The 27962-nt window shown below is 48.5% G+C and overlaps 1 long non-coding RNA gene across 1 annotated transcript; it reads left to right on the top strand.

The window, feature by feature from the left end:
* The first annotated feature begins 12898 nt into the window (after positions 1–12898).
* On the top strand, positions 12899–14434 carry LOC140215244 (uncharacterized). Its single transcript, XR_011892188.1, has 2 exons — positions 12899–13326; positions 14281–14434. It is a non-coding gene; the product is annotated as an uncharacterized lncRNA (long non-coding RNA).
* Positions 14435–27962: the final 13528 nt, after the last annotated feature.

The raw sequence follows: 27962 nt of genomic DNA, 5'->3' as shown, positions 1-27962 counted from the left end.
TTCCTCTAAACAAAGTCCGTTTAAACTTAATGCATCCTGTTAGAGGTGTCACGGTCGCCTGAATTTAACGGTAACCTGTTCAATGCTTCTCAAGAGTTTCCATCCGTTGATGTTTGCTAAAGTTTGTCCGTTGGTCCATGGAGGTAAATGAATGAATAGCGGGGTCCATCTATTTTCCTGGTATGAGGCGAACCCATTTCTTGCGGCAAAAACGATGTAATAACTTTAGTAAAACAAAAACTAATTCCTCAGCCTACGTTGAAAACTCGTCATCATGAAAGCTCTCTCCCACCTCCAAGCCCTTTTTCCCCCCAACCCCAGCTGCAAGCGAGTCATTCAAATGACCTGCATAGCCGTCCGCGGTCGGGGCTGATGAACAGTGCGCGCTTGGGGGCTCGTGCCAGTGGCCGTTGCCATGGAGCGCCGACGGGGCTGCGGGTCACGCTCGAAGTGCTCGAACGCGACTCGATCACTGGCGAACATTGTCCATCTGCGGGTGCTTTGTGTTAAAAGAAGAAATGAGGAAAAATAAAAATAAAACGTGGATTTCGCCCATTTGTTTCATAGTCACCGCCTTGCTGTTTCTGCCCTCCGAGACAATGTACTCCCAAAATTTGTCGAGCTATGTTCAAAACAATCGTCCGTACTACACGCGCGACGCTTTTCACGAACTGTGCTGAAGTCAGAAAAAAGAGCTAGCAGCTTCCCGCCCGCTACAACGTCACGGCGACTGCGCTGCCGTTGCGACGTCGAACGTCCACCGGCTATTGACATGAACAGCGGGCGACCAACTGGGTCGAACAAAAGGAGAAAGAGGAGGAACAGTGGGACACGGATACGACGGCGAGCACATTGTCTTGACTATTTCATCATCTCGCCGGACTGTCGCGAATGAAAGAAGGGCGTTGTCAAGACTGCGATCGTTTTATCTCATTGCGTAGAAATGAAAGCACGAAAGGAAACTTTGTCATTCACCTCCTCATAGTACAACCATGTGGAGAGAGAAAATCTTACGCAGCGCGATGCCGCGATCACCTGGTGGCTGACAAATTCGCTTTTCTTTTTCGAAACCCCTTCCGCCTTGTCGATAGTATAGCACACGAAGTTGGAAATCGATTCCGCGCGTATTGCCGAGTGGGAACCTGAGATGCAGTATGTAGCACCCGCCCTTGCTGTACAGCTGTACCGGTGCCCGCGCTACCATATGCGGAGAATCACAAGCGCCGACGTACTTGTGTATAAGCTTTAAGCGTGCAACTTCAATATTCTATTACAGGCGATTTCGAACTCCACGAATGTGTAGATATGTGTGGCAACCACGTATATTACCAAAAAGATAAATGTGATGCATAGTTTCGTATTAGCGAAGGCTCACAGTGTCTTCCGCGTAGTTGTTGACGAATACATGATCTGTGTGCCTGCTAAACTCTCTCGCAAAAACATTCGACAAACCAGACTGCCTTAACCGCGATATTTTTTTTTTATATAAAGTGCGTGCAACTTTATTTACCGGCGTTAAAAGCTCACCGCCTAATTTCTTGATGTAGGTTTTCATTCCTGTAAACTTCGAATTGACTTCTTTAATGGATATCTGAAAGATTATGTCGCGAATGGGATGGCGCGAACGCTTTTCTGTTTCTTTTTTTTATTATTTCTTCCCGTGTTGCAACATCGTTACATTTGGATTTGAAGTGTACTCCCCGTTAACTCACATAAATTCCTAACGGGGATCTACAGAAATCCGGCTGAGTCGAATAACAAAAGAGGTACAAAAGAGGCACCTTTTCTTTATCGCAGTGGTTTTACGTGGCAAAACCACAATATGATTTGACTATGAGGCACTCCGTAGCGGGGGACTCCGGAATAATTTTTACTACCTGGGACTCTTTAACGTGCACCGAAATTAATGTACACTAGCATTTTTTTTTTCTTGCATTTCGCCCTGCTCGAAATGCGGTCGTATAATCGAGCCCGCGACATCGAACTCAGCAGCTCAACGCCATTTTTTCTTTATCTTCGCTATCTGCAGTGGAACGCCGTGGAAAATCCGAAAGTGCGTGTTTTCTTCCCCCGGATTTAGACGACATAGAGCGCTGTAATGACTTCGAACTAGGCAGTATATACAACGCGGCAACTGAGCACGCCGGTATGACGCATGAGTGACGCGGTGTACGGTTCGTCTTTCCGTGGCTGTGTATATATTTGTCCATTCTCAGCGTCTGGCCTTCTTTAAAACGGTGCTATGGATCCACAAATCGATATGCACGAAGGCTGAACGCGCGATAAAACTGAAGAGAAAAAAAAAAAAAACACGAAAAACAAGAAAAGCAGCTCCGTCAAGCGTCCGAAAACGCTTTCCGAGGATTCCTTTCATCCACCTGCTTGTCGCGGCGCACCAGACGAGCGGTCGGCTCCCATCTCGTGATTTGGGAAGAAACAGGCCAAACAGTGCGCGGCCTGCCTGGTAACGACGTTCTAGCGTGACCCATAGGGGAGCGGCGCTGTAAGCATGAGAGCGAAAGTAGAACCTGTGCGCCCTAGTTCGCGCCCGGGCGGTGGCGGGGAAGTCAAACGGACAACGTCTGAAAAGAAAAAAAAAAAAAAAAAAAAAAAGAAAGGCCGCGCATCTCTCGCGCACTGCGGCAACTGCATGCAGCCACACTGGACGCTGCCACAGTCAATGCATTAATACGATCTGCGCGCTCCGGGCCTGTTTCACCCTGCTGGAATAACGAGACAAATATACATGTCGCGGGAGCCGCTTGCACGAAGCAGCAGTTTACTTGTGGATAATAAACATCGCGCGAGCGACAGAAAGTTTTTGCACAGGAACTTATCGAGTGGCGAAGGAGTGACACTCGCGCTAAAATTTTAACACTTGTGCACTCCGCAACTTGCCTCTGCAGCCCAGCACTTCCGCGAAGCTCTATAGCCGTCATCAAATTTATCCACGGTAAAATGCTTCGTGCAAGCTGCCCATAGTGTCTCTCATTTCGGAACCTTCTGTGCAGTCTTGAGCAACGCATAATATTTACGAGATATTTCAGATCTAAAAGCTTTAATAACCTTCTTTACTGAAACTGACATTGTGTTTCTGTATTAACACTTAGTGTGTCCTTGTGCGTTTATTTATTTATTTCGTGATATTCGATTGACACGAATGACCGATTTGTGTTTAATTTCATAAAGTGCAGAATGTGCTGTCTTGCGGCCAGTCGCGCAATAGTTTCGCGTGTATTCGCGGGCTTCTTTCACGCTCAGAAAAATGATTTTATGTAGCACGTATTCAGCAACAGAAAGCTGTATCGGGAGTTTCTCATGTTGTTCTATAATTTTCTCATTGACACTTTTCAACCAATTACAATACTTGAGAAGTTTATTAGTTAACTAAGACTAAATATGTAATTAGGCGGAATGCAAAAAATAATCTGAGTATCTCCAAGTGATGGCAAACAACATTACCTTGGTTCTGACCAGCTACGTAGCTGCGCATATTTTTAAATCTTAGTGCATGATAGTTGGGACACCCTATATATTGCTACCATGTGCAGTTCATGATTATAGACGTAATTAGACACATCAACTGCCGATTTGTCTATTAAAGTGAACGAACTAGGTCTTGGATACACGTGGATATAAAGATAAATCTGAATCACACAAAGGCACAGATGGCGAAATGTGAGAGCCCTGTAGCAGTACGGAAATACACCAAAGGAACCAATACTGGCAGAATCTTATCAGTACGAATATTGACGTATTTATTTAAAGAGAACTTTAGCAACTCAAAAGTGGTTAAACCGCATACGTAGAAAGTCTTGGTATTTTAGCTCGAATTCGTAATACATTTCGTTCGTAAGGACTGTCTCTAAATTATTAATGACCGGACGCCTTCACGGATTCTGAAATACTTTTGGCCAATGCCCCTTCTTACACAAACCGCGCCATCGTACGGACTCTCCTGTGAACACACGCACTGAGGCTGAACTCGCACAACCTTTAATTCAGGAAACCTGTTTGTCGTTGGGAGGCCGCGTTCGTTATTAATACGCGTACTATTGCTATATTCCACGGCATCTGGGCCACGATTTTGTAGCGATTCCTTCTCGCGCTTTTCGCGCTTCATTGGGTCAGAGCGACGCCCCGCACGCGTTATCGACGGGGTCAGCCAGCTGTGAACGGCGGATCATAAGAATGGCGTACAATCTAGCGGAAGGCATCGCTACAAAATCGCGGCCCTGTGATCCGCGCAAAATATCATCGGGCCCTGATTTATCAAGTTTTTATGGCCAAGGGTACTATTCTGAGCAAATTCCGCCACAATGTCGAATTCGCCATCTTGTCAGCCTTGATTGGCACAGAGAGCTGCTACGGCCACTCTGATTGGCTCAGAATGCCACCATTACGCTATTTGAGACTATGCAGGAATTCGCTGATAAGTACAATAGCACCCCGGGTACGGCCCGGCGTAGTGGAACCTTCACCAAGTCGCTGATATATTCACCACCAATGGGACAATTATTATTATTATTATTTGTTTTGAACACATGTACACAGTTAACAGGAAAGGGAAAGCGAGGAGCAGGCTGGCAACGGCCACCGGAAGGGGCACAACGCCTGCCTACTCTTCTGAAGGGAGGTGACAGCAACACAGAAATGGAAGATAGGAAGGAGGGGAGGAAAGAGGAAAGAAAGAGCAACAGGACAAATATAAAGACTAAAGTAGAACACAGTAAAGATTACACGCAGTAGGGCCGGTCACTGAAGGTCACGCTACTACAGCATGTTGAATAGAATAATTTCCACGCTACAAACGTGAACCTAAGTTAGTTAACTCTAGAAAGGTAAGTAGAGCGCGATGGGCCTGATCATGTTTAGACGCACAACCGCTGGGGTGCAAACATTCCTCGAGTGTCGCACACCGCAGGCCAAGGAGATGATAGTTTCTCACTAGCGACATGCGCTGCGCACTGAAAGCGGGACATTCAAATATAAGGTGCTGAGGTGTCTCGCAGCAGCCACAAGACGTACACAATGGAATTGCCACACGTCCTTGTCTGTATAAACGTTCGTGCACATTCACGCAACCAACCCTCAGCTTGAGTAGTTGTGCTCTAGCGCGACGAGGCAAGCGTCGACCGCGAAGACGGGGCGGGGCGGGAACGTTCCATTTGCGACGCGCTGGTCTGGATGCTGCTTGAGTAGGTGGCGACGAATCAGCAGACGAGCGTCATCAAGCTTGCACAAAATTTCTGGGCAGTCACAGTTGTTATGAGCGCAAGTTGAAGCGAGCCGATCAGCCTCTTCATTCCCGGCGATTCCTACGTGTGAAGGTATCCATTGAGCAACGAGAGACACCCCACGTGATGTAATTTTTCTCGCAGAGTCAGTAATGCTGCGCACAAGTGGACAATCAATCTCACTGCGTTGTAACCTGCTAAGGACAGCACGGGAGTCCGTAAAGATGCCAACCTTCGATGTAGTTAACTCCTCTTGCACGTATTTCAGTGCAACATTAATCGCTGCTAGTTCCGCAGTTGTTGACGCAGTTGGACGAGGTATATGAAAGATACGCCGTACTTGAGTTGAAGGGCAGAAAAAGCTGCAGAGGCGCCTTGACTATCGTTGTGTACAGAGGCATCTGTGAATACTTGACGATAATCTGGAAACATTTCGAACTTGTGAGACTGAGCCAATTGGAATACTGCCGAAACAGGCATATCATACTTTTTATGCATGTCAGGGATTGTGAGGTAAATGGGGAATACGTGTTTCGTGATATCTTTTGGAGGCGGAGACGTATGTGAAGCAGCATGTTCAGAAATGGTAGTGATATTCAAAAATAATGCCGCCATTTTTCCCATGCGAGATAACGGGCGGTGAATGAGACGACCCAGGAGCGATTGACCATTCGATGCGCGGTGCAGACGCCCAATATGATACAGAGCTCTCTGGTCTGCTTGCAGCCTCAGGGGTAACTGATGCGCTTCAGTGAGTAATGCAATAGATCACGCCTCAAGAGGTAATCCAAGCATTAGTCGAAGGGCAACGCGATGATCTCGCTTCAGTTGGGCCATCAAACTAGGTGGTATGTTTAAAACTGGTAATGCGTACATCATGCCTGAGAGTACAGATGACTGGTCGCAGCCAGCACCTCTAGCAGTCAAGGGGGCCACATACTTAAGGAGGGAGTGCGATTTGCGTCGTACAGATTTAACGGCAGGACTCCAAGAGATGCGATCATCCACAAATAACCCCAAATAACGGTGCTGTCGCACCGAGTTCATAGGCGTTTCGTCAAGATACAGTCTGCTCATTGTTCGACGAGCGCGTTGTTTAGGATGATATGCTATTGCAGCCGACTTGGCAGGTGATATGAGCAGGCCAACGTCCCCCAAGTACTCCGAAGTAGCGTTTAGAGCTCTTTGCAAGCTTGCACGAAGCCGCGGACCAAGGTGCGAAGGGCCGCTTATCCACAGAAAAATGTCATCTGCGTAGACAGCTATGCTCACAGGGAAGTCAGTGTCCAGAGGCGAACGACTTGAAAGCGCGGCGAGTACGGTGTTAAACAAAAGCGGCGATAATACGTTGCCCTGTGAAACACCGCACTTCTCATTTCGGTATTCACTAGTTACTCCTCCGACACGCACTTTCATCCGGCGCTTCGACAAAAAATTATGCACAAAGTGGAGCAGACGACCCGAAATTCCCGCGGTTGCAAGAGCGAAAATAATCGCCTTATGCAGAACTGAATCGAAAGCTTGCTGTATGTCTAGGAAGAGCATGTAGGCGGAATGCTTGTTTCCTTTAGCAAATTCGAGCGCTGAGTCAAGGTCTCATATGCTGTCCAGAGCTGAACGGCGGCGACGAAAGCCACTCATGACATGAAAAAATTCAGCTCCTGTAGCCTGACATCTAAGCGAAACAAGACCATTCGCTCCATTAACTTGATGACATTTAAAGTTAGGGATATTGGCCGGTAGGACTTGAGGTGCTTTGCAGGACGTCCGGGCTTTAAAATTGGTATTACCGCGGACAATTTCCATTCAGCAGGGATTACACCGGTTCTCCATACTTCATTATACTCGTCCAATATACGGTTATGAAAACTCTTATCAACGTTCCGCAATGCTTGATACGTCACACCATCTTCGCCTGGAGCAGTGCGGCGTTTGGAGAGGCTCAGCGAGTGTCGCAGCTCCTCAAGAGTGAAATCTGCCTCGTCCATCTGGCAGGCTGGACCGTAGGAAGCGGTTATGGTGCTGTGACTTGTCAAAGAAGGAAGGTCGCTAATTGTGGTGTCACTGGATGCAGGAGAGGCGAAAATGTCTGCAAATGCCTCCGCTATGACTTTTGGTGACTGGCCAGTCGCTATGCTCAATGCAGCCGTAGGATTCTTGCAGATTTCAGGAGTGCGGAGAGCCTTCAGTATGCGCCATACATTTCCAAAACCACTTCCAGTATGCAGCGAACTAAACAAAGCTTCCCAGCTCTTGCGACGAAGATGTTTTGTATGCCGCCGTATGGCTGCATCAATGCGATTGTATATAGTCCAGTCGGTGCGTCGTTTAGAGCGCTGTGCCCGTCTATAAGCGCGCCGTCGACATGCGCGGAGCCGCAAAAGCTTTAGATCGGGATTTGGTTTGCCGATACTCCGTCGTCGTCGTACTGTAGCTTTTCGTAAGCACTCACTCATAAGTTTAAATAGGCTGTCTTGAGATGGTGCCTCTGAGATCAGCTGTCGGAACTTGTCCTAGTTAGTCACTGTATAAACGACATCCTGGCGACCCGCAGTATGTGTTGGTGTTAACGAAATGGGTAGGTGATCTGGGCCCCACGGGTCGGGTTCACATGACCAGGCTAAGCACACATCTCTCGTTGATATCGCAAGGTCTATGGTGGAATGCCCCTTTCCTCTACTTATAAATGTAGGTGAACCGTCATTCAGTATTTGGAGATCCATCTTGATAATAACCTCGTTAATCTCTGCCCCACAGTTGTCTTGGGGACGGCTACACCATCGTGGATGGCGGGCATTAACATCTCTGCATAACACAAACGATGCCCCACACTGAGACACTAAGCATTCAAGTAGCGAGGTATCGGAAGAACGTGTAGGCCTGTTGTATATGCCTGCCACCGTCGTACACACACCTCTGAGGCTCACAGTAACAGCTACACACTCAAACTCATCGTCACAGATGCCGTCTGTGTCAATAACCGCGAAGTCCAAGTCAGCACGAACGTACACTGATGCTTTTGAAGCATTGCGCGTATGCGCCACGTCCACACACTGGAAAGAGCCACAAGCTGGTTCCGCGCATGGAGTGTCACTGTGAACACCCACGAAGCCTGGGAATCGATATTCATCTTTCCTTACGTTAGTCTCCTGAAGCGCTATAACATCTGGTGGAGCCTTCATAGCGATGAGTCGAAGGACTAGATCAGCGTGCCGCGGTCGCATCCACCTGACATTCCATTGCAGCACAAAAGGGCGAGGCTGCTGACAACTGTTAGAATTGTTTCCAATAAAATGTCTAGCGAAGGCCGTCGAGGACAGGAACGAGTGCCTCCAAAAGTTGCTCTGCTGCTGACGCTGCTGGTGTCTGGCGACCGGCGATTAGAGATCTGATGCGGTTGACAAGCATCTTCAGAAGATTGACAAGTTGCACATCGTCGTTGGCTGATACCGGTTTAGGTACTGTGTTTGCAGTGCTTTCCACAGTGGTCGAAGTCTTTGTAGATACTTCTTCCAACGGTTTCGTTGGAAGCGCTGGCCACGATGTGTCTGAGAGGCAGAAGGTTCGCCCCCCTACTTTCCGATGCGTTGTGTCTTGGTCACTCTTTGAACGCGCGGCTTTTCCAGTCGCTGGGGCAGCACTACGGCGACGGGAGCTTTCATCTCCTGCTGCCTTCTTTTTGGCTTTCTCTTTTAGTGCCTTTAGTTCATTCTTCAATGAGGGACATCCTGTATCCGTTGCCAAATGTTCACCATTACAGTTAGGGCACCGATATGCCTGACTTTCACAGGAATCTACATGGTGATTCCCACCGCGTTTGGCACAGACCAGATTTCTGATGCAAAAGCCCTGAACATGACCAACCTTAAAACACTTATGACATTACAAAGGCCGTGGTACGAAAGGTCGAACAGGATAGCGCACAAGTTCAGCCTTTATATGACTAGGCGGGTTTCCAGAGGCGAAAAGTATCTTCATACACTTTGACGAGCCCAGCTTTCGAACGCTAATTATTTTGCATGGTGGCGTGCAAACGATCATGTTCTTAAAAATGCAGTCTTTGAGATCCAAGTCCACATCAGATACGACACCAGCTGCTATATTTGTACCCTGTGGTATGTAGGGACGCGTGTGGACCCCACAGATTTCAGACAAACCAAGTAGAGTTTGATCCATCTTGTCATCAGTTGTGTCAACAGCAAGACATTTTTCAAGGGGTTCACGCGAACCTCTTGGATTAGTCCAGGGGCAAGTTTGAAGAAGAAATCATTATGTTTCTGTCGAGAGATAGCATTCAGGCTTACCATCGCGTCGACGGGCATGAAAGCTACTGTCGTAGACTTGATGGTGTTGTATATTATAGTCCCTTCACTTGAGGACGATGCCGGAGACGTCCGTCTTGGACGGCGGTGCTTGACAGGTATGAAGGCATCCGAATCTCCCGATCGATCTTGAGTCAGAAAGCTCGGAATCAGTAGCGTCGGATCCTACTGCCGAACTGAGCCGCTTCCGAGCCGCAGGCGGTCTATGCTGTCCGCCAGACGCGTCCAAGACCATATCTTCCATGGCAAGCTCCGCGGGGAGGATCTCCCAGCAGAGCAGGAGACTTCAGGGTTCAGCACAAACGTCGTTGCCTGTTACTGATGCACGAAAATAATATAGAGAAAAACTGCAGCACCAGAAGAAAACCAGCAACCGAACGCAGTAACTTCGTTGTCGTCGTCGTCGAGGTAAAGAAGCTGAGACAAGACATTGTGCGACCAATCGCGGCATTATTTTTTCATTAGTATTAAGATGTTTTTGGCGCTGCTTGCCTCAACAGCCGGTACAACAATCTGGACGCAAGGAAATAAAAAAAATGCAGGTGCCGGAGTCAACAACTCAACATACAGGGTGATCATTTTTAGGTTTTATGAAATTTTTAGAAATCGCCTGCGGCGGATAGCGTAATTCTTGTCCTTGAGCCGGATTATTCGAAGAGGCGGATATTCCTCGGACGAGAGATCGAAACACATGTTTAAGCAATTAAAGAAAATTTACTAATGAACTTCTCAGTTAATCACTGTAGGGCCCATATTGCAATTTACATATTGTAGCCGGTGAGCTTTCAAGACATACCCACTTGAATTTCCAGGACGACACCAGTTTTGAGATATTTCCGAAAGTCTGGGAAGATATATAAGGGTGTTCCAGTTACTTTTGTGCTTCAATGCATAAAATAGTGTTTTGTTGAAGAAGTAAGTGGAACAACAGTGAATTTTTACAGCGAGTTGATGGCGCATATCTCCAAACGCGTCATTCTAGAAATTCATTCCAAGTGGATACGCCTTGCAAACTCAGCAGCTACAGTTTGTAAATCGCAATGTCCAGTAAAGTAACTAATTCAGAAGATAATTAGTGATTTTTTGTTAATTAATTGAATAAGAGTTTCCATTTCTCGCGAAAGTAATGCTCGCCTCTCTGAATAATCCAGCTCAACGACTAGAATCATGTTACCTGCAACCGGCTACATTTAAAAACTCAAGAGGACTTGAAAATGATTACCCTATATATTAGTGTTATCGCAAAAGGTCATCGCAGGTTGTCGAAACCGCGCTTACATCGCTATTAGTGTTTTCTTTCTATATTAGCTCGGTCGTCCTCCGTACGGTTCGTCCTTTGTGGTTCTCGCATTCTCGCAGGGACGTGTTTACGCCTATCTACATATCGGTCAGGCGATATATATATATATATATATATATATATATATATATATATATATATATATATATATATATATATATCATCATCATCAGCCTAGTTACGCCCACTGCAGGGCAAAGGCCTCTCCCATACTTCTCCAACTACCCCGGTCATGTACTAATTGTGGCCATGTTGTCCCTGCAAACGTCTTAATGTCATCCGCCCACCTAACTTTCTGCCGCCTCCTACTACGCTTCCCTTCCCTTGGAATCCAGTCCGTAACCCTTAATGACCATCGGTTATTTTCCCTCCTCATTACATGTCCGGCCCATGCCCATTTCTTTTTCTTGATTTCAACTAAGATGTCATTTACCCGCGTTTGTTCCCTCACCCAATCTGCTCTTTTCTTATCCTCTTATCCCTTAACGTTACACCTATCATTCTTCTTTCCATAGCTCGTTGCGTCGTCCTCAATTTCAGCAGAACCCTTTTCGTAAGCCTCCAGGTTTCTGCCCCGTAGGTGAGTACTGGTAAGAAACAGCTGTTATACACTTTCCTCTTGAGGGATAGTGGCAACCTGCTCTTCATGATTTGAGAATGCCTGCCAAACGCACCCCAGCCCATTCTTATTCTTCCGGTTATTTCAGTCTCATGATCCGGATCCGTGGTCACTACCTGCCCTAAGTAGATGTATTCCCTTACCACTTCCAGTGCCTCGCTACCTATCGTAAACTGCTGTTCTCTTCTGAGACTGTTAAACATTACTTTAGTTTTCTGTAGATTAATTTTCAGACCCACCCTTCTGCTTTGCCTCTCCAGGTCAGTGAGCATGCATTGCAATTGGTCTCCTGAGTTACTAAGCAAGGCAATATCATCAGCGAATCGCAAGTTGCTAAGGTATTCTCCATCAACTTTTATCCCCAATTCTTCCCACTCCAGGTCTCTGAATACCTCCTGTAAACATGCTGTGAATAGCATTGGAGATATCATATCTCCCTGTCTGACGCCTTTCTTTATTGGGATTTTGTTGCTTTTTTTTGTGGAGGATTACGGTGGCTGTGGAACCGCTATAGATATCTTCCAGTCTCTTTACATATGGCTCATCTACACCCTGATTCCGTAGTGCCTTCATGACTGCTGAGGTTTCGACTGAATCAAATGCTTTTTCGTAATCAATGAAGGCTATATATAAGGGTTGGTTATATTCCGCACATTTCTCTATCACCTGATTGATAGTGTGAATATAGTCTATTGTTGAGTAGCCTTTACGGAATCCTGCCTGGTCCTTTGGTTGACAGAAATCTAAGGTATTCCTGATTCTATTTGCGATTACCTTAGTAAATACTTTGTAGGCAACGGACAGTAAGCTGATCGATCTATAATTTTTCAAGTCTTTGGCGTCCCCTTTCTTATGGATTAGGGCTATGTTAGCGTTCTTCCAAGATTCCGGTACGTTCGAGGTCATGAGGCATTGTGTATATAGGGCGGCCAATCTTTCTAGGACAGTGTTCCCACCATCCTTCAACAAATCTGCTGTTACCTGATCCTCCCCAACTGCCTTCCCCCTTTGCATAGCTCCCAAGGCGTTCTTTACCTCTTCCGGTGTTACTTGTGGGATTTCAAGTTCATCTAGCCTATTCTCTCTCACCTTATCGTCGTGGCTGTTACTGGTACTGTATAAATGTCTATAAAACTCTTCAGCCACTTGAACTATCTTATCCATATTAGTAACGATATTGCCGATACTACCGGGGCTTAGCAGAGAGACGAGAACTAGGAGTCGGATTCCTCATTAATAAGAACATAGCTGGTAACATACAGGAATTCTATAGACCAGAACACGCTAGCCTCGCACCCAGGCTAATCGAACGCATACTCTCGCACCCGGATTGCCCGGTCGACCGGCGCCATTTTGTTCTGGGCTGCCAAAGCGTGTTCGCCGGCGACCAGCAGACATGGCTAGCGCTAGCACTAGGACTCCAAAGTGCGGAAATGTGCCCGTTCACGCGAATCCAAAGTACAAGAAGTCATCTGGGCATCGTTGCGTCGTGTTTGGATGCCAAAATAACCAGCGAAAAAGGAGCAGGTTGCTTAGCGCTGTTTGCGAAGAGCACAATACACGTAGGGAATCGTGCCGGTGCGGTGTTTTCAGCCTGCACCGATTTCCATCCGCAACGAAGAATGACAAGCTGCGCCACCGCTGGATAGCTGCAGTGAATAGGAAGAACTACCAACCCAGTGAAAATGCACGAGTGAGTATTCGATCTGTGTATATTTTGGTGCCACGTTCAACTTTGCGCCCTACGAACGTAATATGTGTAACACGCAGGTTTGCTCCGAGCACTTTCTGGACAAGCCCACAGAGCAGAATCCCGCGCCGGTGCTTCGCCTTGGCTATAACAAGAAGGCAAGCCTTTTCGTGTTTTCATTCAGGCAGAGCTCCCGACGGTTAAGCGGAACAGTTGAGTTTGCGGTTAGCGATACTTGCAGCTGCTGCACGGCATGACCATTAAGCGTGAACGACAAGTTGTAAACGATAGTATGTTGCCCTGCTGGTGAGCGTTATTGCTAATGAAAGTAAAACGAAGTCTGCTCGTCACGTAGCATGCGTCGACAAAAACGTAAACAACGACTGCTCGTCGCCGAAGGCGTTCTTGCAGCGCGCCTGTCTTTACGAGCTGGTGTTGCAGGTGTCATTCGTAACGAATTCATTTGAGCATCCTGAGCTCTAAACTGCGTGCGGGCTGTTATGCAGGGCAAAGCGCAAAATTTTTCCGTTCATAAGGCGAGGAAAATAAGGTGCTTAATTATTGTTGTATTTTGTAACAAAATTTTGCTCGTTCTCACCAGTTTTTTTTACTGTTTTCTAAGGGAGCGCTAACAATCCGATATGGCCTCGCACAAGCGAAACAGGTCTGATACCAGGTAGCTGCAGTTGGTGGGGCTAATTTTTTGGAATGCAGGTGCGGTTGTTGTCTTGTACCAAAGACTTCCCTGATGATGCAGCTTTGAATAGGGATGGTAATTTTATGTGCCCTGTCATGGTTTGTGCAACTGTACAAAACCTGCATCCGTCATGCTCGCCCTGTTATATGGGCTTTGACTGCACATGTAGTTGAACATTATAACTACTGTAGTTCCTCATTTTCCAATGAGTGCAGGTTTAGCATCACATGCTGCTTGTTCGAGTACTGTAGGCTTGTGTTCTTAATGTTGTATTCTTAAGGGGTTGCACGATACAATTGGCCCGGTGCATTTTCTATTTCATTTTGAGAGGACTTTATGTCTTCGCAACAGTGATGGCATGGGAAAGAACTACAGCCCTTCTTACTATAACATATATATTGTTTTCAGTGTGCAGGTGGTGAAGGGCAGGCGTCTGCTAATCAGGCAGTCAAACGACCTCGCCAGTTGGTTGCCAAACGCGGCCAACCCAGTAGTGACCATGACAAACAAGACCAAACTGAAAGTGCAGAGGACAATGTTCTGCGTGCTTTAATAAAATGTGGCACCAACACAGTGCTGTAAAATCCTTCACAGGTTACGTGCTTACGTGGTTACCCGATGTATTCGCTTCTGCAGTCTGCACATCACTCAGTGTGGCCATTGCGGACTTGCATGAGGTCTTGAAGTTTGATTGAATCGAGACAGCGAAAATGACAGGCTAGAAAAAACGCGAAACACGCCTTCCGCCCAGCTAAAAAGCCCAAGTTTCGCTTTCGCGCCGGGTCGCATCTCCCGGCGTGGCAGCCCAGGCCTGCTACTTCGCGGCGCTTGGGATAGATGGCGCGACCGGCGCTCATCAATATGGCGGCGCGCTTTGAATTCACGGTGTTCTGGTGTATAGCATTAACGAGAGGGTGGCATGTCTTGTTGTGAAACTTAATAAGAGGTACAAAATGAAGATTGTACAGGTCTACGCCCCCACATCTAGTCATGATGACCAGGAAGTCGAAAGCTTCTATGAAGACGTAGAATCGGCGATGGGTAAAGTCAAAACAAAATACAGTATACTGATGGGCGATTTCAATGCCAGGGTAGGCAAGAAGCAGGCCGGAGACAAGTCAGTGGGGGAATATGGCATAGACTCTAGGAATAGCAGAGGAGAGTTATTAGTAGAGTTTGCAGAACAGAATAATATGCGGATAATGAATACCTTTTTCCGCAAGCGGGTTGGTCGAAAGTGGACGTGGAGGAGCCCGAATGGTGAGACTAGAAATGAAATCGACTTCATACTCTGCGCGAACCCTGGCATCATACAAGATGTAGACGTGCTCGGTAAGGTGCGCTGCAGTGACCATAGGATGGTAAGAACTCGAATTAGCCTTGACTTGAGGAGGGAACGGAAGAAACTGGTACATAAGAAGCTAATCAATGAGATAGCGGTAAGAGGGAAACTAGAGGAATTCCGGATCAAGCTACAGAACAGGTATTCGGCTTTAACCCAGGAAGAGGACCATAGTATTGAAGCAATGAACGACAATTTTATGGGCATCATTAAGGAGTGCGCAATAGAAGTCGGTGGTAACGCCGTTAAACAGGAAACCAGTAAGCTATCGCAGGAGACGAAAGATCTGATCAAGAAACGCCAATGTATGAAAGCCTCCTACCCTACAGCTAGAATAGAACTGGCAGAACTTTCTAAGTTAATCAACAAGCGTAAGACAGCGGACATAAGGAACTATAATATGGATAGAATTGAACAGGCTCTCAGGAACGGAGGAAGCCTAAAAGCAGTGAAGAAGAAACTAGGAATATATATATATATATATATACACCGCTGTTATATATATGTATATACCGATATATATATATCGCTTTTTGGTCTAAATTTGACCATTTGCATGGACTGATAAGTTCAAACTGCGTAAGCTTGGGAAAAAATAAAGCAAGGAAACAAACAAGAAGGTTTCTGGGAGGCGCGCAGCTTTGGCCGTAAGAGCATAACTGCGCGCTGCGTGCCTGATGCGCGGCTATAGTGTGTGGCGACTCTATTCCTTCAACAATATATATTCGAGAAAGACGGCATTTTCCGGCCGTGTTTCCAGCTTGCGGTTTGAGACGCCTGTTGTAATCGCACCGCTGGCCCGAGTTGTTGGGGTCTCGGTGCTGACGCCCGTTATTGCCAATGGGTCGCAAGCCCCAAGGGTAGCGTTGGCCTGGCGGCCTGGGGCACTGGAAGCATCCGAAGGTCCCGGCAAAGCATGAGAAGACTGGTAACAGAACAACTTGTTTATTCTAACATAGCAAAAGAGCGGCCGGTCAGGTCGACCGAAGTGGAGAGACGGGAGAGCACGTAACTCAACAGTACAAATCGGAGCCTCTCCCCTGGCGTCCGGGGGCAGCTGCTCTTATACCCTCGGCGTCGCGGTCCAAAAGGGAAAGAGGGAAGGTCACGGGATGAAGGTCACGGGACGGCGCAGCAGGAGCCCACGACGGCGCGAGCGGTTGAGCCGAGAGACCTGCTGAACCGAGTGTAGTGACGCATCGCCAACCCTCACCCACACGACGGCGCGAACAGTTGAGCCGAGAGACCTCCAGGCTCCTCATTCGGGGAACTCCGCTCCCCGGCTGCCGCGCTTTGACAAGCGAGGGCACACACACACACACGCACACACGAAGACACGTGGCACTGAAACACGCCTGGACACGCTTGGCGGGTAGGCGTCGCGGCGGCGTCGGACGGGCCAAAATGTCCGCCGCTTTGAACAAAGCCCCGGCGTCCGTTGCATCCGCGCCGGCATTACCGCGCGTTGTAGGCGAAACGTAACAGACCGCCCCGCCGGGGGAAGGAGATCCCGATGGTCAGGGGACTGCATCCGCTGTCCGGAGGGATGTCGCTCGATGATGCTCATAACCGAAGTCGGGCGTCCTTTGGCGTTTCTTGAGCGCAGCGCACAGAGAAGCCCTCGTTCTCACGTTCAGGTGCACACAGGACACTGCAAAGTGACTTCGGGAGAGTTGACATTTTTGTTCTCGTTTCCGGCCAGCGTTAGAACCACGCCTGAAAGTCAACCGCTCAGTCAGCAAGCACGGCACAACCCTCACTAAGCCCTGCCAGGCTCTTTCCCCTTTTATACTGCTGCCTAGTTCCTTACAGTAGTTTAGCAGCACTCAGAACGCGTCCACAAATCGAAAAAATTGCACTAAAAAGCACATCATCACTTTGAAACACTACACAAAAGCAATAAGTTAAAAAAAATCCTGCCTCAGGAAGAAAAACATCAGTAACAAGCAATTTTGAGGCTGATTCCCACGTTAGGGGCTTCGACTTAAGCCATCGGCGTTACCGTTGAGACTCCCCTTTTTGTAACGCACCTCAAAGGAATATTGTTGCAAAGCGAGGCTCCAGCGCAGGAGGCGGCCATTTTTGGGAGAGATGGTCTGCAGCCATTGGAGAGGGCAGTGATCCGTTTCAATGATAAACCTCGAGCCAGCTAGGTAACATGACAATTTCTGAACGGCCCACACGATACACGCACACTCTTTCTCGGTGGCGCTATACGCCTGCTCACGACTGGTCAGCTTACGACTAGCATACAGGACGGGGTGTTCTACTTCTCCATTTTCCCGTTGGCACAGTACAACGCCCATGCCTCGCTCACTAGCATCACACTGAACAACGAACCCTTTTGTGTAGTCGGGCGATCGTAGCACAGGCTGGCTTGTTAGGGCGCTCTTTAGGGCGCTAAAAGCTCTTTCCTTCGTCTCATCCCAGACGACTGTTTGCGGCTCTGTCTTTCTTAGAGCATCCGTCAAGGGAACCGCGATATCAGAGTACCTGGGGATGTACCTCTGATAATAGCCGGCGACACCTAAGAACGACCGAATATCGGTCTTCGTGCGCGGTTGCGGGAAGTCTCGCACAGCGGCCACCTTTATTTCAGAGGGGCGGCGACGACCCCGACCAATCACGTGTCCGAGGTAGACAACCTCGGCCTGTGCTAACTGGCACTTGGGAGCCTTGACTGTCAAGCCCGCATCGCGCAGGCGGGTTAGCACTGCCCGCAAGTGCGCCATATGTTCAGGCCAGGATGCGGAGAATATCGCTACGTCGTCTAGATACGGTAAAGCGAATTCTTGCTGTCCCCGCAACACTTTATCCATGAGGCTTGAAAAGCAGTATGGCGCGTTCTTCAAACCAAAACTCAAAACTTTAGGACGGAATGTCCCCATTGGTGAAATGAACGCCGCATACCTACTAGCCTCTTCTGTAAGTGGAACCTGCCAATAACCCCTGACAAGATCTAGGGTGGAAATAAACTGAGCGCTACTCACTCTCTCAAGGCGCTCCTCGATGTTAGGGATCGGATAAATTTGATCCTTAGTGATGGAATTAAGCCTGCGGTAGTCGACGCAAGGACGAGGTTCCTTGCCCGGTACCTCAACTAAAATCAAAGGGGAGGTATAATCACTGTCACCCGCTTCAATAACACCGAGCTGTAGCATTTTCTTTACCTCAGCCTCCATAATATCGCTCTGGCGGGGTGACACCCGGTACGCCTTGGATCGTACTGGCTCTGGGGAGGTAAGTTCTATGTCATGAGTAAGGACAGAAGTCCTACCAGGCCTCTCAGAGAACAGACCTTGAAACTCTTGTAAGAGCTGGTGTAGTTCGGTTTTCTGCTCAGGCGACAGCGATGCTTTACTTATTAAGTCACTAATGACTTGATCGGTGTCTTTCCTGTTCGTCACTGAGCCTAGTCCCGGAAGCTCGACCGGAAGCTCTTCTAACTTTCCCGCATCGGGAATTTCCTCTCCAGTATCTGGTGCCTTTAACGCTACAGGCTCAATTTTATCCCGTTCGGGCGTGCTCTGACTACCAGCTTGCTGCGCCTCTGACCCTTTCTCATCGTTCAACAACGTCGGCCCCGCAACTACCGCCTTTTCAGCGAGCTCCCGAACCTTCGATCTGGTTAAGGCCTGAACGCTAGCCTCACCAAACAAAAGCCCCTTCTCGCGCAGGAGGTGATCGGACCTGTTCGAAAATAGGTACGGGTACTGGGGGGGCAGCATAGATGACACTGCGGCCTCCGTCTCAAGTGCTCCGAAAGGTCCTTCAATAAGCACTTTTGCTACCGGCAGACACACGCTATGAGCTTCCACTGCTTGCTTGATCCATGCGCACTCGCCCGTGAACATATCGGGTTCTACGTAAGAGGGGTGAACGACATCCATCGTAGCTGCGGTATCGCGAAGCACTCGGCACTCTTTCCCGTTCACGAGGAGGTCTCGCATGTAAGGCTCGAGAAGCTTCATGTTCTCGTCAGTGCTGCCTAATGAAAAAAACACGACTTTTGGTTTTGTTTCTGGGCACTGCGCCGAAAAGTGTCCCGGCTTCTGGCACGTATAACACACGCGCACTTGCCTCATCTCGAACCGCTTTCTGCGTTCGGCTTCGGCTGCCGCCGTCTCCTCACGTTCGGTCGGACACTGCGCCGAAAAGTGACCCGGCTTCTGGCACGTATAACAAACGCGCGCTTGCCTCATCTCGAACCGCTTTCTGCGTTCGGCTTCGGTTGCCGCCGTCTCCTTACGTTCGGTCGGACTGCTTTCACTCGCATCCGCACTACGTGTGTCCCCCTTTGCTCTCATGGGCGTGAACTTTGGCCTCTCAAACTTGGAGCCAAATTCACCCTTTTGACCGTCCTTAGCTCCACGAGCCCGACGCGTCACAAACTCCTCGGCTAACTCAGCGGCTCTAGCCACCGTACTAACGTCTGGCCTATCCAAGACCCAGTACCGCACGTTCTCAGGTAACCGACTATAAAACTGTTCTAGCCCGAAACACTGCAGAACTTTCTCGTGGTCACCAAACGCTTTCTCTTCTTTGAGCCACTCCTGCATGTTTGACATAAGCCTGTACGCAAACTCTGTATATGACTCACTTTTGCCTTTCTCATTTTCCCGAAACTTCCGACGGAACGCCTCCGCTGACAGCCTGTACTTTTTTAGCAGACTCGATTTCACTTTGTCGAAATCCTCTGCCTCCTCTCTCTCCAAGCGAGCGACTACGTCGGCCGCCTCGCCGGGTAGCAAAGTGAGCAAGCGCTGTGGCCACGTTTCCCGAGAGAACCCCTGCTTCTCGCACGTTCGCTCAAAGTTAACCAGGAACAAACCAATGTCCTCTCCAAGCTTAAACGGCCGCATCAGGTCAGTCATTTTGAACAATACTCGTTCTCCTGCACCGTGTGCCTGACTTCCATTACGAGCGCGTTCCATTTCTAACTCGAGACGCTTCATTTCCAAAGCGTGTTGACGGTCACGCTCTTCCTTTTCTTTCTCTTTTTGCTCTTTAAGTTCGCGCTCCTGTCTTTTTGCCGTCTCCCTCTCCTCAATGGTCTCAAGGCATTCCGACAGCTCGTCATCCTCAGCTTCTAACTCAAGAATAGCCCTTAGCAGTTCTGGTTTTCTGAGTTTGTCTGAGACATCCAGACCCAACTCTCTCGCAAGCTCCAGCAATTTCGGTTTGCGCAACGACTTCAAATCCATGGCTGCTCTGAATGCTGCTTTCTCTACTGCCTACTATTGTCTTGCCGCAAACTAACCCGGCAGCAACGACAACCCCAATTACCAGCTCTGTTTCTAACACTAACAAAAGCCTGGCAAAACTCAGAAGAAGAAAGTCCCGCACTCACCAAACCTCGCAGCCAAGACTTCAGCGCAGTCGTTCCGCTGCAGGCAACCAGTCGTCACACAGGGCTCGTTGCACTGCTCCCGGATGGTCGTTGTGCTGCTCAGCATACAGTCAACCGCATCTCTTCGCTGCTGGCCTCCGTTGTCGCGATCTCACCGCTGGCAACCAGATGTTGTAATCGCACCGCTGGCCCGAGTTGTTGGGGTCTCGGTGCTGACGCCCGTTATTGCCAATGGGTCGCAAGCCCCAAGGGTAGCGTTGGCCTGGCGGCCTGGGGCACTGGAAGCATCCGAAGGTCCCGGCAAAGCATGAGAAGACTGGTAACAGAACAACTTGTTTATTCTAACATAGCAAAAGAGCGGCCGGTCAGGTCGACCGAAGTGGAGAGACGGGAGAGCACGTAACTCAACAGTACAAATCGGAGCCTCTCCCCTGGCGTCCGGGGGCAGCTGCTCTTATACCCTCGGCGTCGCGGTCCAAAAGGGAAGGAGGGAAGGTCACGGGATGAAGGTCACGGGACGGCGCAGCAGGAGCCCACGACGGCGCGAGCGGTTGAGCCGAGAGACCTGCTGAACCGAGTGTAGTGACGCATCGCCAACCCTCACCCACACGACGGCGCGAACAGTTGAGCCGAGAGACCTCCAGGCTCCTCATTCGGGGAACTCCGCTCCCCGGCTGCCGCGCTTTGACAAGCGAGGGCACACACACACACACGCACACACGAAGACACGTGGCACTGAAACACGCCTGGACACGCTTGGCGGGTAGGCGTCGCGGCGGCGTCGGACGGGCCAAAATGTCCGCCGCTTTGAACAAAGCCCCGGCGTCCGTTGCATCCGCGCCGGCATTACCGCGCGTTGTAGGCGAAACGTAACACGCCCGTTATTTACGCCAATAATTTTTGCACTAACGCAAGCACGACTTAAGTAGCGCACGGTGTACCAGGCTCATTTATGGCCCTGAAAAACGCATTGTGGACGAAACTATAGTCACTGTTGCATAAAGACCGCAGCGTTGAAGGTTTCTGCGACAGCCCGCTACGTCGCATAATGGATAGCCAAAAAAATGGTAACGTGAAGGGTGCCGTTCACGCAACACAGTATAGTTACGTAACAGTAAACTTGTACGATGCAATACGACACGTACCGGGCACCGAGTTTCCATGTGTAACGCGCAATCTACTTGCTTTATGAGTTGCTTGTTTTCCCGTCGCGCATTTGGGTCCCATGCGTTTGAGAAGCGTATAGTTGGCACGTCGGTGCTGGCTGCAATCTACTGCTCGGACAGGTTATCCGTTGCGTCTTGACCTTTCTCTGCATCCGGATTAATAATTCAAGGACGGACGGCTCTCTGCGCGGAATTGCCATCGTTCTACGGGAACAAACAGGGTTTCCTCGATTGCTTTTGCGCGTGTTTGTGGTTGATACGTATCCCAAGTAACGGCGTACCGCGCACGTAAACACACCGGTATTTCATTTGCTCCCCGGCTTCGCTCTTCGAAGAACAGTTGCGCCCAGCGCACTACGAGGTGCGAAGCATAGCGAGCTCTTCGACCCAACCGTCGCGTCCCAACAGGGGAGCCCCCCGAGGACCAGCAGCACGAAACTATACTGCGCGAGTTGTGCGTCCCCTGCGGACGCTCCACTGGCGCCGGATGAAAGTTGCATAACAAGTGCAGATAACAAGTGCGGAATGGCCGCGAAACGTTTCTTCGAGCGAATACGAGCGTGCATAATGAACGCGTCCTTGGATCCGAGGCCCTGTATGGCACGTGCGCCCGCGCCTCGGCCTGGATCAATTCCCCTCGAAATTAGGCCGACGGAGAAGCATCGGCGTTCACTTCGCCGCCACTTACCGGGATTTAATCGGCTCGCCTCGCTACGGGCAATTAACACCCAAGGCTCAAGCGATGCGCACGGCTCATTGCACCCTGCGTGCATGCAAGCAGCTGGCCTGGCAGCGTGGCGGCGGAACAGGCCCCTCCAGGCGCCAAAGCACACAGCGCCCGTCGGCTTTTCGGGCCATTTTGGATCGCCTGAATGAAGTCGCTCAGCTGCTAGATGCGAATTCACACATGAGCATGCGTGAGGCCTTCTTTTTTTCTCTTTGCCGTTGAGTGGCAGTGAGCAACAACATGCTCGCTGTGGCGATTAGACGTTTCCTGTAATTCTTATGACATGCGCACCAACTACTTATGCCCTAGTGGCCTGTACTCACAGGGTTGTTCGTTCGCTGTAGCGGTTCGTATAAAGATAGGCGGCGGTCAATGGTAATAGCTAGAGATCCGACGAAGAACTATTTCGAATCAGAGTACACATTTCGGTCGCGCAAGAAAAAAAAAGAAAGAAAAGGAAAACGCGGAGAACCACACAAAAGAAAGCTTTAAACATCACCCAACACGTTGGCATAGCTATAGCCAGACGAAGACTACGACGAGGATGACGGCAGATGGCGGTTGAGAGCTCTGAAGATGGTGTGGCGGCTGGCACGTTTTTATGCCAAGCTGGCACGAGGCTTTTTATGCCTAGTTTATATTCTGACGATAAACAAGGCGATAACTGCAACAACAAAATACGGTTAAAGTATACTCCTACCAGCCATCGCTGTAATTTAGTAAATTAACGTCGGTTCTGAGTGCATTCGGGCAGGTCATTTCGCAACTGCGGATTATGTTCACACGGGCGATACTTTAAACTCCATACACTGGCTTTTACCAATCTCTCTCTCTCTCTTCTTCTTCTTCTTCTTTCGGCCACTTAGGAGGTGCACACAAGCAGCGCATTTAGAGGCATCAGGGGCCTCGTTAACAAAACATTTTGATTTGTAAGAAACATTTATAATTGGCCGACCGCTTTTACTTGTATATGATCCCTATATGCGGGGTGATCATTTCTAAGCTTTCCGGAATTTTGAAAAATCGCCTGTGGCGGATAGCACAATTCTTTTCCTTGAGCTGCGTTATTCGAAGAGGGGCTGACATTACTAGAGCGAGAAATCGAAACACATATTCAACTAATTTACGAAAATTAACTAATTAACTTCTTGATTAATTAATTTACGACGCATATTGCAATTTACGAATTGTAGCCGGTCAGATTGCAAGGCGTATCCACTTGAATTGAACTTCCAGGATGACACCAGTTTCGAGATATTTATTGCCAAAGTGTGTGACGAAATATATGGGCGTTCTATTTTTGTGCTTCAACGCATAACAGAGCGTTTTGTTAAAAAAGTAAGTGGAACAACAGCGCATATTTACGGCTACTTTGATAGGGCATATCTCCAAACTGGTGTTATTATGTAAATACATTCCAAGTGGGTACGCCTTGCAAGCTCCCCGGCTACAATTTGTAAATTGCAATATGTGCCGTAAACTAATTAAGAAGTTATTAGTTAATTTGGCTAATTAGTTGAAAATTTGTTTCTATTTCTCGTGAAAGTAATGTCCGCCTCTCTGAACAATCCAGCTCAAGGGTAAGAATTGTGCTATCTGCAACAGGCGATTTCTAAAAATTCCGGAAACTTTCCGGAATTCCGGAAACGATTGGCTGGCGCTTGCTCTTACGAATCACTCGAGCGTTTAGTATGCTGTGTAAATACGGGAACTCTCGATCACAATTGGCTGGCAAACTGTTCTCTTGCGAACCGGCGCGTAAACAGCTTTGCGAATAAGGATGTTTGCTGTTGCATTTGGCCTGCGCCTTTTCGATTACGAAACAGTCAAGCGTGTAGAACGGCTTCGTGAATACGGGCCCTCGGCTCTCGTTCACGCATACCCCCTTCAGAAAGAACGATAATAAATAAATAAATAAATAAATAAATAAATAAATAAATAAATAAATAAATAAATAAATAAATAAACAAATAAATAAATAAATAAATAAATAAATAAATGCCAGCTTACGAGAGTGCTTATATATATAGTCGCAGCAAACCAGCCTGCAAAAGCGCGAGCATGCTTCTTCCGTATCTGAAGCGTTTTGAGTTCTTTTTATACTGGCGGCTATAGAGACGCTCCCTGGATCGTGGCTCATGAGCTTGACACTTGATATACGCTACTTCCTCTGTGTATTGCTTTTGTGTCCGCTTTTATGTTGCGCTGCCATAATCTCACGAATCCAACAAACAACTGTCCGTCTAAGAGCAGCGTACACTATGGCTTGAGAAATTCGCCCTTCTCATAATTGGCTTCCCCTAATTGCCCTTAATTGTTTCTCTCCGCGGTAATGGAAGTCTCGTGTCAGATGCGACAGTTTTCTGTGCTCGGAGCGCTCGCTGAAATCGCTGATCAATATCACGGCATGGATAAGAACGCTCGTACTGGAAGTAGCCCGCATGATTGTGATTTGCAATAATTTATTGCATTCGAACTTGACCGACCGCTATATCTCAATGCTCGATTTTGGGCGCTTTGTTTCGTTCCTTCTTTATAATTTTTTTTTCAAAATCTGCATGTCCTTATAAATCTTGATTGATAATTTAAGCCGCTGTATAATAGCTTTTTTACCCGCCGTGGTTGCTCAGTGGCTGTGGTGTTAGGCTGCCGAGCACGAGGTGGCGGGATCGAATCCCGGCCATGGCGGCCGCATTTCGATGGGGGCGAAATGCGAAAACACCCGTGTACTTAGATTTAGGTGCACGTTAAAGAGCCCCAGGTTTTCGAAATTTCCGGAGTCCTCCACTACGGCGTGCCTCATTATCAGAAAGTGGTTTTGGCACGTAAGACCCCATAATTTAATTTTTTTAATAGCTTTTTTTTTTTTTACAGATATTTCCGTGCTCTGTCTCTATGCCACAAGTTCCGGCTACGTCGCCGCAATTTGTCGATTCCATGGTCCAGGAACGTGGCTAGTAGACACTTAAGCTGTGCACATTGTTGTTCCCTGACACGTTAACCTCGAGGACAGTTCGCCTGAAATACCTTGAGCTCTAACTGACACACACGCGGTATTATGGGTCCGTGCTTGAGGCTTGCACACCTGCTACATCCGCGCTCTCTGTTTCACCCGCTCAGCCCTTCCTATAGTAAGTCCGTGTCCAAGAGTAATGGGTAGAGCCTAAGCGCCCCTGCGTTCCGAAACATCAAGACCTTTCCCCTTCAGCAAGCGTGCGTAGCTTAAGTGTCAAGGCAAAACGAGTTCATCATCGTCGTCGTCGTCGTCGTCGTCGTCGTCGTCGTCGTCGTCGTCATCATCATCATCATCATCATCATCATCTTCTTCTTCTTCTTCTTCTTCTTCTTCTTCTTCTTCTTCTTCTTCTTCTTCTTGTTATGTGCACTGCAAGACGAAGGCTTCTCCCACCGATCCCCAATAGTTGTCGTCCTGAGTAGTCCGACTGCCTGAGAAGTTCCCAATTTCATTGTCACCTCATACTCGGCCATCGCCTACTGCGACTCGCTGCGGTAGCTTATGGCGTTTTTCACTGGTCGATCTAGAGCGGCCGCCGAAATCCTCGAGCGAGCGCTCGGGTTTCACAAATCCGAATCGGCCAGCGGAGCGCAAAAACGCTCCGCGGGGGATCCCACAGGAAGTCTGCGTACATGTAACAGAAACCGGTTCCGGAAACCATGCCCGACTTCCGCTCTGTACGTTTCCACGGCAACCAAACTCGCCGTCCCCCGTGCGTAATTTGACCGCGGCAGTCGCAAAGTCCGCCATTTCCATGTCGCGCCCGCAAGGATTGTGCATGGACAACGTGCATATAATGCTTCGTACAGCACCTGCGTCACCTCGTAATCTCTGTCGACCGACCTCTCATCGCTAAACGCGAGCTCTGCAGCAGCACCGAACGCAGCCATTTTGCGAAGCAACACAAGGTTGTGCGTACCGAGTGGGTACCGATTTCGCTTGAAGACGGAAGTGACGCGAGCTATTTCCGCCCGAATCCGCGCCTCGGTGGCGGAGCAAGAGCGATCCGGCGCGGAGCGAGTTGATCCGAAACGACCAGTGGAACGCGCGAACCCGCTCCACATCGACCAGTGAAATTCAGATTCCTTGCCGCGGAGCAAGAAATCCTGCTCCGAATCGACCATTGGAAAACGCCATTAGTGGTTATGGCATGGCGCACAACATATTGAAATGCAAAATCGACTAATTAACACGAATTCACTAATTAGCGTTTTACCTAATTATCGTATGAACCATATTGCAATTTACAAATTCCAGCAGTGATCTACTTGGAACGAATTCCCAGGACGACACCAGTTTCGAGATATAAATTCCAGAGCTTTGCGGAGAAATGCATTCGCGTTCCAGTTACTTGTGTGCTTCAGTGCATCAAACGACGTTTTGTTAACAAATTAACTGGAATGCCAGTGCATTTCTCCGCAAAGTTCGGGAATTTATATCTTGAAAACTCGTGTCATCTTGAAAATTCGTTCCAAGTGAATCCGCCTTGCGAACTCCACGGCTAGAATTTGTAAATTGCAATATGGGCCATAATGTAATTAGTTAAAAACTTAATTAGTGCATTTTTATTATTTAGACGATTTTGCATCTCAATTCCTCGTGCAAGTATTGTACGCCGCTTCGAGTAGACCAGCTAATGAACTAGAATTGTGATATCTGCCACAGGCAACATTTAAAGATTTTTGAAAGTGTTCGCTGAAACACCCTGTATGTGATTATACACTTTTCAAACATACCAGTAAGCCTGCGTTCGTGACTTGGAAATTTCGGTTGTATGCGCTCATATATTTTAAGACATCTCCCTTTTTTTCAGCGCACGGATTACACCACACAGCATGTTAATGTAGTCAAATAAACGGTAAATAAATGCGTGCAGGCCTGCTTTGCGCAGAAATTGCATAGGTGACTTATGGAACCGATTGTCCATGAGTAACCACACATAGAGCCCAGGCTGGCCTGCACGTGTCCCGGCGCCACTAAGCACTCTTTCTCGAGTAGCCTTTATCCATTGACACAGCCCAGCCTCAGCGGTTGGTGAGCATTTGTTGCGAACGAGGTGGCAGAACGTTTCGGGCAGTTCACAGGGTCTCAAAGCGTAGGACCCCTGCAGGCCCAGGTCAGACAGCTAGCAAGGTTTGTCTCAGCCCAGACGCGATTATGGGGAAGAGAGCAGACATGCGGGGCATCAGAGCGCGTGTGCCCCGTCGGAGAAAAGAACTTCAGGCTATGTATCGGAGTAGAGTCCCACGGAATGGAAACAGGGACACTCAGCGGACTTTAATGGTGAACTCGGACGTCCTGTCCGACCTGTGAAATGTTACGTATCACAGCGCTCAGCATATGTCATCGTAGATGTCGACGTTTCGACTCTAGTCTATAGAGTCCGACGGATTGGATTTTCCCGAGTACCCTGCGACTACGGGGCCTAGATGAAGGTGCTCATTCACAGATTCCGTAGGATGACTTCCAATCATGAATTCTTGTTCGCTTTATGAT

The sequence above is a fragment of the Dermacentor andersoni genome, chromosome 1, assembly GCF_023375885.2.
Source record: "Dermacentor andersoni chromosome 1, qqDerAnde1_hic_scaffold, whole genome shotgun sequence".
Lineage (NCBI taxonomy): Eukaryota > Metazoa > Arthropoda > Arachnida > Ixodida > Ixodidae > Dermacentor > Dermacentor andersoni.
Note: the sequence above shows the minus strand (reverse complement) of the source record. Positions and strands in the feature narration are given on the sequence as shown.